Genomic DNA, 17,348 nt, shown 5'->3' with positions numbered 1-17,348 from the left:
TTATTATGAACACTGCTGCTGGTGCAGCGCGTTTAAATACTGTTGTATTTCCATTGAAGTGCTCATCAGTCTACTTCGGGTTTGATTGACAATCGATGAGCAGCCAATCATAGATACGTGTTAAAGTCACTGATTTATTGCAGTGACTTTACCATTGGTTTGAACGAGGCTGTATGTTGAATGGATACCAATGGTAAGTCACTGATTTATTGCAGTGACTTACTCTACCATTGGTTTGAACGAGGCTGTATGTTACAATAATGGATCAATACCGTGTTAAAGTCACTGATTTATGGCAGTGACTTACTGTACCACTGGTTTGAATGATACTGTATGTTGAATGGATACCAATGGTGTAAAACTCTACACTACATTGTGGATGTGTTAAAGTCACTGATTGAGAGCAGTGACTTACTCTATCATTGGTTTGAATGAGACTGTATGTTGAATGGATACCAATGGTGAGTCAGTGATTGAAAGCAGTGACTTACTATATCATTGGTTCGTATGAGGCTGTATGTTACCAATGGAGCTCAATGTGTACATGCTTTAATGGTATGGTATTTTTACATGTATATCCGCCCTACTGGGTTGCACTGTGTGATTGCTTCCTGAAGTTCCTGGCCGTTTTCCTTCTATTTCCGCTCAATTGATGTATTTCCCTGATGATTGTGAGTTAAAGTGCAAGTTTATTATCAAAGAAAGAACTGTGTACGCAATATATATACTGATCAGATGGATCTCTTTCGTGCTTCCACTCTTTTGAAGTATATGTTTACTAACACTAACTCAGTGTGTGTTTTTCCGAAATCGAAATGCAATGACAATGTATTTAAAGTAGAGTGCGCCACCAACATAGCAACATTAAAGGCACTGGACACCATAGGTAATTACTAAACAGAATTGCTAGCATAAACACTTACTTGGTAATGAGCAATGGAGAGATGTTAATAGTATAAAACATTGTTAGAAACGGCTCTCTCTGAAGAAACCTAGTTTTTGAGAAAGAAGTATTTTCTCGAGTTGTTAAGGTCTCAAACTGAAGGCATCTGAAAGCACACAACTTGTGCGACGGGGGTGATTTTCCCATTATTCTCTCGCAATTTCGACGACCAATCGAGCTCAAATTAATATTCACGGGTTTGTTAATTTAAGAATATGTTGAGATACACCAATCGGAAAGACTCACTAGCGGTTGAAAGATACCTATTAATGTGTCCTGCCTTTGCCCTTAAAGGGTATTTTTAAACTGATTTTCAATTGTATTCTTTGTTTTCTCAGAATCTACTACCACCGAAACGCACAAATGTTTTTGGGAAACAAGAATATTCAATGGAGCAACAACAATCAATACAAACCACAAAAATAAAAAACAATCAAATGAACTTTTTGATGAGATTGAAGTAATTTTGATTGTTTTAAAAAACACGTAAGGCAGGATTTCGCCTTGGGCCGGTGTTTCATGGAAATCTGTCCCCGGAGATTCTGTCCCCATCTTGGGCAACTTCTTTGACATTAAGGACTCGTTCATAATTGAAAATCTCAAAATCGTCAAAATGTGCTTCAAGGCAGTGTACACTAATGGTTAATTACTCAAATTAGCATAAAAGCTTACTTGGTAACGAGTAATGGGGAGCTGTTGCCAGTATGAAAGACTGTGAGAAACGACTTTTTCTGAAGAGACGTAGTTTTCGAAAAAAGAAGTAATTTTCCACGAATTTGGTTTCGAGACTTTGAGGGTCTCGAAATCGAACATCTGAAAGCACACAACTTTGTGATACAAGGGTGTTTTTCCTTTCATTATTATCTCGCAACTTCGACGACCAATTGAGCTCTAATTTTCACAGGTTTGTTATTTTATGCATAGTTGAGATGCGGCAAGAGTGAACACTGGTCTTTGACAATATTACAAAAGGTGTTTATACACATTTGCCCCCAGCTTCATTCAGAGTACAGACAAGTTACAAATGCATATTATGAGAGATTTATACAAACTTTGATCAGGATTTATTTAACACAAGTTTGAACTTACAAGTCCATTCCAATTGTTTTGGGCCTATTCATGTAAACCGAAAATGGCTTTGCTATATTAATAAGAATAAATTGTCATAGTCTTGAACATTCGTTTCAAACTGGCGGGGTCGTGGTCGTAGATGAAGGACCCGGCCTGCCTTCGGCCAAAATTAACGCGGGGTCCAGTGGGAACGGGGCCTAAGATACTGTTGATTTTAGACAGACGCTTAAGACCTCGTACCACTCCCCTTTTCCATTGTTTTACTTATTGTTATGAACAAACAAATATCAGTAAATGCAGGAGAAGATTGTTGAATAAATAAATAGCATTGAAGAAGTCGAGGGCCCAGTAATTTAATAAATACTCAATGCATGTCAATGAGAGGCCTACAATTTATTAAGAACGTGTACATTGAGGATCAACTATTTCGAAAAGTGCTAAAAAAAGACGCCAAGATATTTTGATTCGGTTATCACAATTTACAGTCCATCATTACGGAATCATCAAAACGTGTATGTAATTAGATTGTATGCACATTCAATCGTTAAGGATTTGTAACGCTGATACGCCATCCGCTATTTACGCGGGGAGGGGTGGGGGTAGGGATGGGAGGGGAGGCGTTGGTGAATCCATTATGACGAATCAAGCCGTTATCACAGATTTAAACATCGTTGTTTTTTTCTGGAGGGCTTTCGTAACTATAAGTTTTTCGAGGTGATTTTTTTTTAAACAAATCTTATAACAACTTCTCATACATTTATGTTGAAAAAACGTTACAGCAACACAAAGTGTAAAATTGACCGACATAGTATCCAACTTTAGTAAAATGCAGAGTTAACCTCGGCACAATACTTTGAAGGAGTCCCATTTTTTGTAAAACTTCACAGTAGATTAATTGGTATTAAAAATACAGATGTGAAGTTGATGTTATAGTACAAGTACCGATATAGATAATGGCCATTTGAAATATGAAATTAAAGTTCAAGAACCGATAATTTATTTCCAAGGTTCAAAGGCCAAAGAATGAATGAAATGATAAGTTATTGCTGTTCTATAGTTATGAAGTCTGTAATTCAAACTGACTATGACCTCAGTCGGATAACAACAGTGACGATCGGTATACACTGTTAAATTACTTCTGATTTTGTTACTTTGATTTCAACATTTTGGATTTAAGATGGTTAATTTGGATCTATATGCTAACTGCAGGAGGCAATGTGCTATCACAAAGTAGTTTTCGCTTGAATAGAGTAGAGCCCCATTTGACTTTTCAACGGATCAAATTAATTTGAATATGATAGTGTATGCAGACTTAGTGATCTATTTATAGAATATGATGCCATTGTTTCGCGCGAGATCTGGTTGTACGAGAGCTCTGTTGTTTTGCTTGTTGTTATCACGTGAATAGAACCCGAGTTTTTGACGCAATGCGCCCTGTTCCATTGTCTTTTATTGATAGTTTAACGACGTACGAACACAACAAATATTACAGACGATTTTTTTTTGTCGACAAACACAGAAGATGATGGTCGAGAAAGAACACACCTTAATCTCGTAACAAAATACCCGGTATATGTATTTCGGTGTTGCAATTAATATAACAATAATGTTTAGAACTATATGCTAATTAGTTATCTTTATAGTGATTAATTAAATGAAAATGAATACCCCCCATAATCAACAAATGGATGTTTTATTTAGTAAATGATTTTTTCTTTTTTCAATATTTATTTGTTAAGTGCACTCTTGATCAAATTTATCCTATTAACAACGAGCTTCAACATCTGCAAAAGCTAAATCACGAAACCCATAACATTCCACCAATGATCTATCAGTTCTGAGCAGACGACACTATCTGATTGTCTTCGAGTAGTGTTTGTAGTGTTTGTATAAATTAATCGTTGTAGGTGCGAAGTACTGGAATGACCTGGCTAACGACAGTTGGCAAAAAGCAAACCAGAGAGCAAACACTCAACACGAATAAAGCTAAGAACGTGGTGTTTTTCGTCGGAGATGGGATGGGTATAACAACCGTGACGGCTGCGAGGATTCTCAAGGGGCAGCTGGAAGGAGATCACGGGGAAGAAACAGACCACGAATGGGATAAGTTCCCTAGTGTAGCTTTGTCAAAGGTAACAATACATATTACGAGTCGAACCTACACACTGAAACAACTACTGCAGGAGATCTTCACTGTTTTAAAAAAACCTCCCCACTTAAAGTAGGCCTGGGGTCGATTTAACAAAGAGTTAGGACTAGTCCTATATAGGAGATATTCAAAACGTATGGGTAGTCCAAAGTTAGGACGAGTAACTCGTCCTAGATCGAGATAAGACTTGTCCTAACTCTTGTGAAATCCACCCCCTGGTTGGGCGTTTCATGTATATATATATAGATGAAACGCCCTTTACTACTACTTTTTAAACTGCAATGCAGGAGTAACTCACTAGTAATCGTGCAATGTTCATGCAAACAAATTGCACTCGTCGAAGCCCACACTCTCATAATGTTGCCGCATCGAAACAAGCCAAGTCATGTCACGGTAAAGTAAAAACAAAAGTTATTTATGATAACAATAATATTGTTTAACTATTGTGCGGAAAGCTGCCGGTTGTGGCGTTTTTAAGAGAATTATTTTGCACCAACGCAGGTATATTGTGGTAATTACTGCAGATTATTTTCGGGCTGACTTTGAGCCAGCCATGGGTGAGTTTTTGGCCGTTGAATTGGACATTGGATAATCACTGGACAATAACTGAAACATCTATTAGTAGGACCGCCAATACGCAGCCCTGTACTTTGATTTGGACATTCAAACAGAAATGCGCCGTACTTTTGACCAAATGAGGGCGCTATCAAACATATTTGTATCGCGGGGTTTATTCATTCATCCCCAAACAGTTATTAAAGACTGGAAAACATAGCCACCACATTACAGTCATATAAACCAAGGACAATAACACCCTTAATTGAGCCATTACAACCCGTATCTCAAGCAACATTACGGCGCAACAAGTGGCAGAACGTTGATCAAAACTGTACAGGACGAATCGTGGGACGGGATTGACCGGGATTGGAGACGGGGATAGACGGGGGTTGGTGACGGGGATTGACCTAGAGGCGAGAGGTTACTCTTTGGCGTTATTCACGAGCCTCGAAGTGTGACGTCAGATGTTCAGGCTAGTATATCCCTATAGCCTGAACATCTGACGTCACACTTCGAGGCTCGTGAATGATAACGCCAGAGAGTGGCCTCTAGCGTAGGTCAATCCTTGTCCATCTTCACCTTTCACCTAGAACCATATGCAGATGACCGCTAGTACAAATGCCAAACATCACCTCGAAACAATCAAAACACGGAAACAGAATGCTTACGTCACTGCACGTTTATCCAATGAAATCACTGGTTCTGAAAAGCAAGAACCTGACCGGGGAAATAGTGCCTAGAAGTGATACAAATAGTGGGTGTGCCCGATAAGCTTCCCTGGGTCGACCCCGTGGTGCTCACTCGGGTGAACCCCTGACAAGAGCTAATCGAACGAACACACTCGCCCTCTCGTGGTGATGGCATGCACCTCAGGTCGCCCCAAGTGACCCACTCCACAAGCAGGGCACTGGAGAGGGGGGGGGGGGGGCTGACCCGAGTGAGCCCCGTCAAAGCTATTCGAACGTACCGGGGCAGATCGGGGTCTACCCAGGGAAGCCAACCCAAACGAACGCACCCACTATATTGAGTGCGCCCACGTGGTCAAAAATACGGCGCATAAAATCAGTCTGTGACTATTTCCTGTTCTCTGTCATCCTCTAGACATACAATACCGATAGGCAAGTACCGGACTCGGCTGGTACGGCCACTGCTTATTTTAGTGGTGTTAAAACCAAGACAGCAGTGATAGGCCTAGACGATTCTGCTTTTGAAGGAGATTGTAAATCTAGTCTCATTGCTAATGTGGAGTCTGTTATGATATCTGCTCAAAAGTCTGGTAAGTTTAAAAGAACGTCAACATATTCATATAATGTTTTATAACACACCTCTTGCCTTTTCTGTATTCTGGTTGGCTGAAACACGGTCTCGTGGGATGAGCTTAGTCTAGTGATCGGGCGCATGTGTTTTGCGGGAACTAGCTCTTTGAAAATAGTGCCCGGTTACAGCGCCCTCTCTTGACTTAAACCGTGAACAGCAACTACAAAACTTCCTTTCTTGTCCACGTGTTGTTCTTATTTCACATTTAAGAGCGACACAATTCAGTAACTAGTGTACTTCTAATCCCCCCTCGGGCCTGTTAGTGACCAGAAGAGGTGCCTATTTCTCTTGGCCTTCAGCCTCGGGAAATAGGTCCCTCTTCTGGTCACTCAAAGTCCCTCGGGGGTAGACGTACAATTACCTCATTGCCAGTCAATGTGTGAATAATAAATATGATTTACTTTCATTGATTTGTTGTCAAGTGTTTTATAATAATTTTAATCTTGTTTTTTTTGAAATTGTATCGATCGAATTTATAGCTAATAAATGCTAGTTATTTACTTAGGTTTTCGTTGCTTTGTGTGCTTTCTAAAGGCAAGGCAACGGGATTCGTCAGCACTGCCCGTGTGACACACGCAACCCCCTGCCGCACTTTACGCACATTCGCCCCATCGAGACTGGGAGTGTGACTCTGATATACCGCAGAAGGAAACTGACATTGGTTGCATTGACATCGCTCAGCAACTCATAACACTCGGACAGGATACACAGGTACAATCTGCAACATTGACACAAACCAGTGTTTGCGTTCACTATTCTGAATGTACCGTTTGATTATTCGCCACCCTCTGTCATGGGTGTTATGGTTTTTGAATCAAAGTATCTCACAAAATGACTGGCACTGAAACAGGTAGCTGGAAGCACTCGATATAGAAAATAATAGATGTTAAATTAGAACGATATAGAACAGTTAATCAATTTATAGAATTGTTCAAGCGTCCTATACATAATGAAAGGCTGGCGAATGCCATTATTTCAAACTTGTCAGTATCACTTTATGCATGGTGTTCTTCTATTTAAGAAGCAGCTTCCTAGAATACCCTACCTGCTATTCATTACTGTATGCCGACCAACAAAATAAACTCGAATGTACCACCAACTTTGGGTGCGGTCATTTTTATACTATACTTCTTCATTAATCTATGCCAGGTTATAATGGGTGGGGAAGGATGAAAATGTTACCGAGAGAAGCTGCCGACCCAGAGTATCCTGGAGACTTTTCTAAAGCTGGATCTAGAAATGATGGACGAAATCTCATTGGTATGTAAACCTGACCAAACTTAAATCAAATTATAGATGACTATTGCACCATTTTGCTTTAACAGCTTCTGATCCCATCCAGGTTCCATATAAACCGAGCTACTGAAATCAATAATGCTGAATTGATAATGGTGAATAAAAAATGGTTGATCGATAATTATTAGTCGATATTGGTGAGTCGATATTTGTAAATCAAAACGACTACTCGATGTTGGTGAATCGATAATGGCGATAATATTTGTGAATCAATAATGGTGAACCGATAGTCGTAAAAAGATAACTGTGAATTAGAAATGGAGAATCGATAATGGGAAAAGATAATGTTGAAACGACAATGGTAAATCAATATTGGTAAGTCGATAATGGTGAGTCGATAACTGTCCATGTGCCACAAGGCGCTGACATTACCACAGAGAAAGCATGGTGCGTAGTTATAGAAGATAGGAGGAATGAACTTGAATATAAAGTGGTAATGAATCTGAAATAAAAGATTAGTTTTTACAAATCCAAAATTATGTATGATGTATACTTTACATATAATTTAGTACTAGTAGTTACGTTTCACTCCTAAGCTAGGAGCTTTGTCAATTATATGTTTAGTAACATCATACATAATTTTGGATTTGTAAAAACGAATCTTTTATTTCATGATCATCAACAATCCAGACGAACTTATTTATATGCATTGGACACTATTGGTTATTACTCAAAATAATTATTAGCATACCTTACTTGGTAACGAGTAATAGGGAGTGGTTGGTAGTATACAACATTGTGAGAAACGGCTCCCTCTGAAGTAACGTAGTTTTCGAGAAAGAAGTAGTGTTCCCCGAATTTGATTTCGAGACCTCATTATTAGATTTTGAGGGCCCCAAATTAAGCATCTGCAAGCGCACAATTTCGTGTGACAAGGGAGTTTTTTTCTGTCAGTATTATCTCGCAACTTCGCCGACCAATCGAGCTCAAATTTTCATGGGTTTGTTATTTTATGCATAATGTTGATATACACCAAGTGAGAAGACTGGTCGTTGACAGTTACTAATATGGTCCAGTGTCTCTAATGGTAATTAATCTATTTACCTTATAATTATTCTTGTCTGTTTATGTTCTTTTAAAATTTTGTGTTCTTGTAGAAGTAGTTTCACTTGATCAAACCTTGACTTTATAGATATTTTTATAGTTCCACGGCATTTAATTTAGTTTCGGTCACATGAAGCTCTTCCTATATACTACGAATTGAAACAATCAAGCAAGGATTTGTTTCACTAGTTGTTTTACAATACTATGTTTTGTTTAAGACGAATGGCAAGCAGGTAAAGACAAGACAAACAGCAAGTACGTGTGGAATTTGGAACAATTTAAAGATCGGTAAGATTTCTTAGTTGAAGTCCGCCAGGATGAGATAATAATGTCGGCAGCGTGCTGCGAAATTCCCTGGCTGTGTAGATTTTCCCGGACAAATGCCATGCCATCAGTTGCAGCCGATCTCGCAATGGGTGTAGTCTACCTGAGGAAGGGAGTGAGAGTAAATTAGCTCTTTTGGCAAAATAATTGGTTTGTTCACCAACAGTTTAAGCATCTTAGGAAACCATACTTGTGTATGCCAAAGTGGAGCAACAAGTATGGCTGTTGACTCCTCATATTCAATCTTTGTCAATACTTTCCCAATATGACAGAATGGGGGAAACGCGTAGATTTTATAGTTTGACCAGTCTAGCGTAAACGCATCATTGGAGATTGCATTGGGATCAGGTTTCCACGATACGTAAGGTTGTATCTGATGGTTCAATCTTGACGCAAACATGTCAATATTTGGTGTCATAAAGATATCGATAATCTTCCGTTAAACTTCTGGGTGTAACTTCCATTCCATATCTTCGTGGACGTGACGTTATGCAAAATCAGCACTCACATTTTCAATACCCGGCAGGAATGAAACGGACAGCCATATTTTCTTATTCAAACACCAAAGCCAGATTTCCCTGGCCAGTTTATTTAACTGTAGGGAGTGTGTGCCGCCCAAAAACTTTATGTATGATACGGCAGTTGTATTGTCCGATTTAAGGTGCACATGAATGTCCCTCTGGTTACTGAAAAGGGATTGTAAGGCAAAAAAGCAAGCTTTAAGCTCAAGGTAATTAATATGCCATGCAGCTTCCTCAGCTGACTATTGTCCACCTAGCATATGCCCATTGCAATTTGCACCCCAGCCATTGAGGGATGCGTCAGTTTCAACCAAGAAATCTGGATTATTTCTGTGAATGGGGGCACTAGCATACTTTAGATTAGTAAGCCACCAATTTAAGTCTGCCTTAGCTTGGTCAGACAATGACATTCTTGCATCAAAATTATCGTGGTTTGCAGTCAATGCTGCGTTTTTCTCACATTCGATAGATCTTCTGAATAACGTGCCGTACGGTATGGCGATATCACAAGAGACTAAAAACCCACTACTCGGGCAACGTCCCTAATTTTTGGACTATTGGCAACAATAATGTTTTGAATAGCCACTTAAATGTTGCTCTTTTTTTGCTGGAGGAATAGCAATTGTCATATCTTCCGAATTTATTGTAAAACCCAGAAACACAGTGGACTTCGTTGGTTCCATAACAGATTTCCCAGTATTGACTATAAATCATAATTCTTGGGTGAGGGCAACTCGAGCTTTAACATTGGTTATGCACTCTTCTTTTGTTGCACCTATCAACAAAGCGTCGTCAATGTAGTCACAAGATTCGTGCCCCATTAGTCTTAAAGAGGCTATCAAAGGTTTCATTATCTTTGTAAATACCCTCGGTGCACAAGCTAAACCGAAAGGCAGGCACGTAAATTCGAACAATTTGTTCTGCCACAAAAAGCGCAAGTATTTGCGGTGGTTTTTGGCAATCGGTACTGTAAAGTACGCATCTTTAAGATCAATTGATGCCATAAAGCATTGTGGTCGGACTAATTGCAGTGCAAAATGAATTGTTTCCATTTTAAAATGGACATAAGCACCTGATTTATTCAACTGGCGAAGGTTGATAATTGGGCGAAAAGTCCCGTCTTTCTTTGGACGGATGAAAATGTTTGATACAAACTCACCCTATTCATGGGTAGCAAGTGTAATTGCTCCTTTTTGGAGAAGTTTATCAATTTCTATCTAGATGATTTCAACCTCATTGGGAGCAATATGTATCTGTTTAGGGAGGAACGATTGAAATGATAGTTTCCCAAATTCTATTTCATAGTGCTTTATAGCATCTAGAACCCACTTATCTGAAGTTACTTCTTGCCATTTTGTAACAAATTGTGCTAATCTACCTGCAATTTTGCTAGATTTAATGCATGTTGTACTTACCATTGTGGTTGTATTTGTTGTAGGGACATGCGGGCTTACTTTGCCGTCTCCACATCTTGCCGTGGCTTGGCATTCCACCGAGTGTCTCGGTGTCTGTTTTGGCGCTGGTAGTTTAAATGACCACCTCTTCTGAATTGGCTGGTGGTGTAGGTCGAGTTACCCCTGTGGCTATGATGCATGGGTCGTTTTCGATCATGTTTGTCGTTTCCTCTGAAAATCGACCAGCCAACTTTGTTGCCAATTTTGTTGGTCTGCTGTATGTCCTTGCACTGTTGGGGCAAATCGTCACCAAATAAAAACCCTGTTACGGGCACATGTGGCGAGCACAGACCGGAAAATTGCTTGTTAAGATCGGGCTTAATCAAATCCCGTCTTCGCACATTCAGTTCCTGGTTGGCATGTCCAATAATGGCCACCGCATCTAATAGTTTAGTGATTTCACTCTTGAAATCAGGGATTCCCTGAGTGGCAGCGGGTCTGGACATCAGTGAGTTTATTACCCCAACTACGGGTATAATTCCTTTAAGAAGTGCCTGTTGCACTTTCTGGAATTTTATGTCCTGAGAGCGGGTCTTCGGCTTTAGTGAGCTCCATATGTCAGGGTTAACCCGTGTGCACTCCACATTTTTGACGTTGGTCGGTCTTTGGATAGCTTTGAGCTTTTCCACGGCCTTGTCCTCCGGCAATTTGTGGCGGACCATTTTATCCACTACCTTAGCCAATTTATCATTGACTGCATCGGCGGTCGGTGCGTCCTCCGCATATTGTTGTTCAAAATTGTCCAACAACTGATCGTCATGGCATGATGTTTTGGCCCCTGCTGACTCTCTTGTAGGAGCTCGTCTATGGCATTTGAGGCACTCTCTGTATCGGATTCTGAATCCGATGATAGTCTAGGCCGCTTGGCGGGTCGACTAAGTATCACAGTCTGCATGTTTTCGATGGCTTCGGCCATACATGCAAGCTTCCCTGAAACATCCGCAAATTCTTGCCGGGAAACCGTGTCTGATGACGGGACCAATGAGCACTTAGGCTTTCGGCCTTTAACTTTCAGCTTGCTCGAAGTTCCGCCGATTGATGAATTTTCACCTTGTCCCAGACCCGGGTCTTCCTGGGTATCAATTGCACCCGAAGGGCCAGCCATCAACTCAAGGAAATCTGGTCGTCGCAGCTCCATGGTGCAAAGTGCCAACATATACCCGTAATTGTACGAAGTATAGAATTCGATGTACGCATACTCCGGCACAGAAAAATGTATTGGGGTGCAGTGGGCGTGGTGGGGCATTTATACCAGGAACATCTTTTCATGTTCTCTCAACTGTGACTAAATACTCCGGTGGAAAATGTAATATCATGTAAGTCCGAAGTGGAGGTGATGACGAGGTAGAATGAGAGTTAAGTTTTATATTCCAGCAAACCTAATTCGGTTTTACTTTTTTTTCACTTTTTTTATTATTTTTATTTTTTATATCACAATATTACGTACAATCTGTGCCCGTCGTATTAGAGAGGTTTCACAGAGTCGCGGATACGAATACGCATCGAATATCGAACCGTACGCGTTCGCGTCAAGTGAGCTGTGTAGTTTTGTTTTGCAAAATTCTAACGAATACCCTCAACTTGAGGCTCAAGAGGGCGCTATTAACCAAATGTACAGTACATAAAAACTCCACAGGCTAAACTGACATCCGTCGCCTAACTTTTTAGTCCATTTCTCTTTTTTTGAAGCATGGTGGAACAATGTCCAACTACATCCATGTATGATACCTCTAAAAGACATGGTGAAAACCTGGTGCATTAAAAAATAACAATCCGCTCCAAAAACATGAACAACATTCAATCGTTCTTACTTAAGTGAATGGCGACAGATTCCCGTTTTGAGCGACTATTCTAACTTGTGTACAACGGTTATACGTCACATCCCCATGGACCTCAAAAAGTGATGACGTATTATGACGTATCCGTTCACGTAAGAGTATCGGTGACTCTGCGGAACTTCTCTAATAGGGAGCTGTCAACCACGGAAGAAACCTTTGACTATCTAATTTATTTATATACATGGAACAAGTGAAAAGGCGTCAGTTTGAACTTTATAACTAACCAGGACGATTTAATATAGAAACTTTTGTTTGACAGTTGTATTAACTTAGCTTACCTTTCAGGTTTGTTTGAGCCCAGTCATATGCAATTTGAAGGTAACCGAATGAATGACGTAGGGGGTGAGCCCTCATTGTCTGAGATGGTAGAAAAGGCCATTGAGATACTTCAGAAGGACAAGGACGGGTTCGTCCTTATGGTTGAGGGTAAGTTATTATTACAACATACAGGTTTCTGGTTTTTGTAGAGTGTTGGTTAATTGGTTTCATGAGCCCTAGCCTTGTCCAAGGCTCTATACGTTAGCACCGACCCGCTCTGAGTTCACGAACTGCATAGATACTATTATACTATACCGCACGGTGTACATAACAGTACTTGATACCGTGGGGTCGAAGCATGGCTTTTCGATGTATCAACGAGGTTACAACGAGTCTAGTTGCATCCTCGTTGTATGAGGTACAACAACCTCGAAAAAACCATGCTTCGACCCCACGGTATTACGTACTGTTATATACCGTGCAGTATAGTATCTATGCAGTTGGTGAATTCAGAGTGGGCCGGTGCTTGCGTAAACAGCCTTGGACAAGGTTACATGAGCACTTTGTGTCATTGCTGCTGTTTCGCAAGAGCTTGTAGTTAGGCCCTAACTCTTACTTATGTGTCTAAGAAAATCATTGACAATCTGAAACCTCGTTTTATTGAGTATTTGCATTGTCTCTTTGATGCCATTGTTCAGTCACAGGTTGTATGTATTTTCATTGTTGATAACTAAACCACGCAGGTTGGCATGGACGACCGAATAATAGCAAAACATCAACCGACCTACTAGATTTGGTCACCAAAGTAGACATTGCTGCAAACTTGTAATTAAAAAGAATACATCCCAATTGGTTGCAATCGAACATTCTTAAAAACTAGGGCCAACGTTTGTTATCTTTGTATTCATGTCTTTTTCCTAGTTTTAAAATCTTGGTTGACAAAAACTCCGTCTATGATGTTGCTTTACACGGTGTGGCCATCTTGATTTTACTCCATTCAAACTCATTGTAACCAAACTGAGGCTGGACGAAATAATAGTCTGGTGCCATGTTTGCGCAATGAATGTTAGCATTCATTACTGTTATAGAAACAGGGAACATGACCAAGATGGTGACAGCGTGATTATAGACCTTTATCACTGTGTGGCAACCATCTTGACTTTCTACCCCATTGTAACCAAACTGAGGCTGGTGCCATGTTTGCGCAATGAATATTATAATTCATTACTGTTATGGAAACAGGGAACATGACCAAGATGGTGACAGCGTGAACATTCTTCACGAACAAGACACACTACCAGATTTTTCATAAAATGTCAATAATTCAAACACAAATAAATCATACTATCTTTAATTGATACACGAAGGTGGCCGAATTGACCATGCGCATCATGACGGGTTAGCCTACCACGCCCTGCATGATACCATTGCAATGGATAAGGCTGTAGCCAAGGCGATGTCAATGACCAATGAAATGGAGACTTTATTTATTGTAACTGCCGACCATAGCCATGTATTCTCTATAGGAGGAGCAGCTGATCGTGGTAGTCCAATACTCGGCAGAGGAGGTAAGTTTCATCCACAAATATAACTTTAAAGGCAGTGGACACTATGACTTCTAACATGCTTAAGCTCAATGAAAATAAAACTGAGTTCATTGTGCTTGGTACTCCCCAAAACCTTAAGAAACTGCCTAAGATATCTTTGCATATGGGTGATACATCAATTGACCCTACTGATTCTGTCAGCAACTTAGGAATACAATTTGATTCGCATATGACAATGAGCAAGCAAGTTTCTAACCTCTGCCAATCATAAAATTTTCAATTACGTAACTTAAGGAGAATCAAACGGTACCTGGATAAGGATACTCTCCATCATGTTGTCAGAGCTTTAGTCCTCTCTCGTCTTGACTATGGCAATCTCCTTTTATTTGGTGCAACGTCATATGAATTGGAGTTCAAAGACTACAAACTAGTGCAGCTCGTTTAGTATGTTCCACACCCTTGAGAGAACATATTATTACCCCATCACTTAGGGAACGTCAATGGCTACCAATTAGAGAACGAACCCATTTTAAGATTGCTCTTCTCGTTTTTATGCTTTAACAAAACTACACCTCATTATAACCACTTAACTGTCACATTACACTCCTCCACGATTTCTTCGATCAATCGCTTGAATGTTCCCCGAGCAAACACAGTTCTAGGGCAGAAGGCTTTCAGTGTGGCTGGGCCCATGATTTGGAACAATTTCCCAACTGCCATTAGGGAATCTATTACTCTGTCTGCTTTTCGTAAAGTCCTTAAGACTCACCTTTTTTCAAGTTAAATTATGTCTAGTGCGCTATGATCTTGATGGAATAGCGCCTTATAAATATTAATTGTTATGTTATGTTATTGTTATTGGTAATTACTCAAATTAATTATTAGCATAAACCTTACTTGGTAACGAGTAATGGAGAGCTGTCGATAGTGTAAAACATTGTGAGAAACGGCTCCCTCTGAAGTAACGTATATAGTTTTCGAGAAGTAATTTTTCACGAATTTGATTTCGAGAGCTGAGACTTAGAGTTAGATGTATCGAAATCAAGCATCTAAAAGCCCACAACTTCGTGTGACAAGGGCGTTTTTTCTTTCATTATTCAACTTCGACGTTTGATATTTTATTGTCTTTGACAATTACCAATAGTGCTAGTGTCTTTGAACAATTAAAAGCTATATCTTTCCAAATATCATTTGTATGCAAAGTAGTATACGATGAATTTAAAGCGAGACTGTTTCTAACTAGTATTATTTATTTACTTCCCTTTTCTCAAAGGGCGATATCTCTCGATAAATCCAATTGTTTGTAGACTGCAGCTTGATTATGTTTTGAAACAAAAAGTAAACTCCGTTAAGTTACCCGAATTCAGACTGAATTCTGACCAGTAAGTAATGTTAACAAGTTGGGCAAGCTTCTCAGTTTTCTATAAGTGAATGGTGACTCATCGTCAAACCATTCATATTTAAATTCTAATTACAACAAAATGGTTTTGCATAAATGTCAAGGTCTGATGAATGACGGTTTGCCATTTACAACACTCTCATATGCAAACGGCCCTGGAGGAATTGAGGAGTTAAACAGCTTTAAAAGCACTGGTTCGAGACGGAATCTGACGGATACCAACACAGGTAAAGCTCCAATTGATTACTTTGAGTATTGGTTTGTACCACTCAAGTACACCACTCAGTAAAATTAAATCCGAGTATATGCAGACTTTTTGAAATATTTTAAATCTTAAACATATATGATAACTTGGCAAAGTTACAGGGAAGTATTTGCAAACACGATTTTGCCAAGGGAAAGTGCCCCTTTGCCATTTCATAGAGTTAATCATTAACTTGTGTAAGCAATATTATTACTATTGTGACAAAAATTGTTTTATCGTAATTTTATTGTGATAAACATTGTTTTATTATTTCGTTTGTGCAGAGGCTGCCGATTTTCACCATCCAGCGCTTGTCCCAATTGATTCAGAGACTCATGGTGGAGAGGACGTCACTATTTACGCCAATGGACCAATGTCGCATCTTTTTCACGGGGTACATGAACAGCACTACATTGCCCACGTGGTCAGATATGCTTCCGGGTTAAACTGCCACAATGGGGCGCCCTCTACTGGACCAAATTCCATTTTGGCTTTACTGTTGTTTTCTTTTGTACGGAAGTTTATAGATTGAAAAAGAAATTAAATGAATGTATTTTGTCCAGTTTATAGCAAAGACAGCCAATATTGTAGTTTAGTAGTGTTTGCAAACAGTAAAACAAACAACCAAAAACATGACATCTGTTAACCTTTTTTGCAGCCGCTTAAGTCAGACCGACTTTTTCCAGTAATATATCACTTTTGAATCATACAGATAAAAAAAACACAAAAAAAAAAACGTCAGGCCTAAATGAGAAACTGACTGGATACATTTTAGTTTAATGTTTGATGAAAACAAATCCCAAAATTCAAATTACTTTGACATTTAAACCTGTGATCTTTATATTAACGTAGCCCTGGTGTTTCCTCGCCTTGTCCATATACTTGTTCGCCGTGGTAGCCAGAGACCAGTGACCCGCTCGAACAACGTTTTTGTTCTACTTCTTTAGGATCTATATAGTATGGTCAATATTCAGATAACTTAATTTTAGTCATGAAGCTATAAAAAAAAACATGTACTTTTGTTTCATTTGTGCCCCTTTTATTTCTACATAGCGCGAAGTATCGCTGATTTGTATTCCTCGCTGTTTTGTCGTTCGGTACACCCCTACGTACATTATGGTATCATCGGCAACCTTTGACCCTCGCCTTTCCATTATAGGAGATTAAAGCCATGGTTAAAACTAAGGCTGCAAAATTGTTAGACCAACAGAGGGCGTTATTTATAAAACTCGGATGTTATTGTGGGCTTAGTGTGTGTGTTCGACCCCCCCCCCCAGTTTGTAAATATTATTTCAAATGTGACGTCAAGATCACATGGGGCTCCCCAGGGTGATCAATCATTTCCCTCCAATAGACCGTGTAAGTCTCACGATGATAAGGTCACC

At 39.6% G+C, this 17,348-nt stretch overlaps 1 pseudogene; it reads left to right on the top strand.

Annotated features, from left to right (window-relative positions):
- Positions 1-180: 180 nt before the first annotated feature.
- Positions 181-16,495, top strand: LOC117302576 (annotated as a pseudogene).
- Positions 16,496-17,348: the final 853 nt, after the last annotated feature.

This window comes from Asterias rubens, chromosome 18 (genome assembly GCF_902459465.1).
Source record: "Asterias rubens chromosome 18, eAstRub1.3, whole genome shotgun sequence".
Lineage (NCBI taxonomy): Eukaryota > Metazoa > Echinodermata > Asteroidea > Forcipulatida > Asteriidae > Asterias > Asterias rubens.
This window is presented reverse-complemented; position numbering and strand designations above follow the sequence as displayed.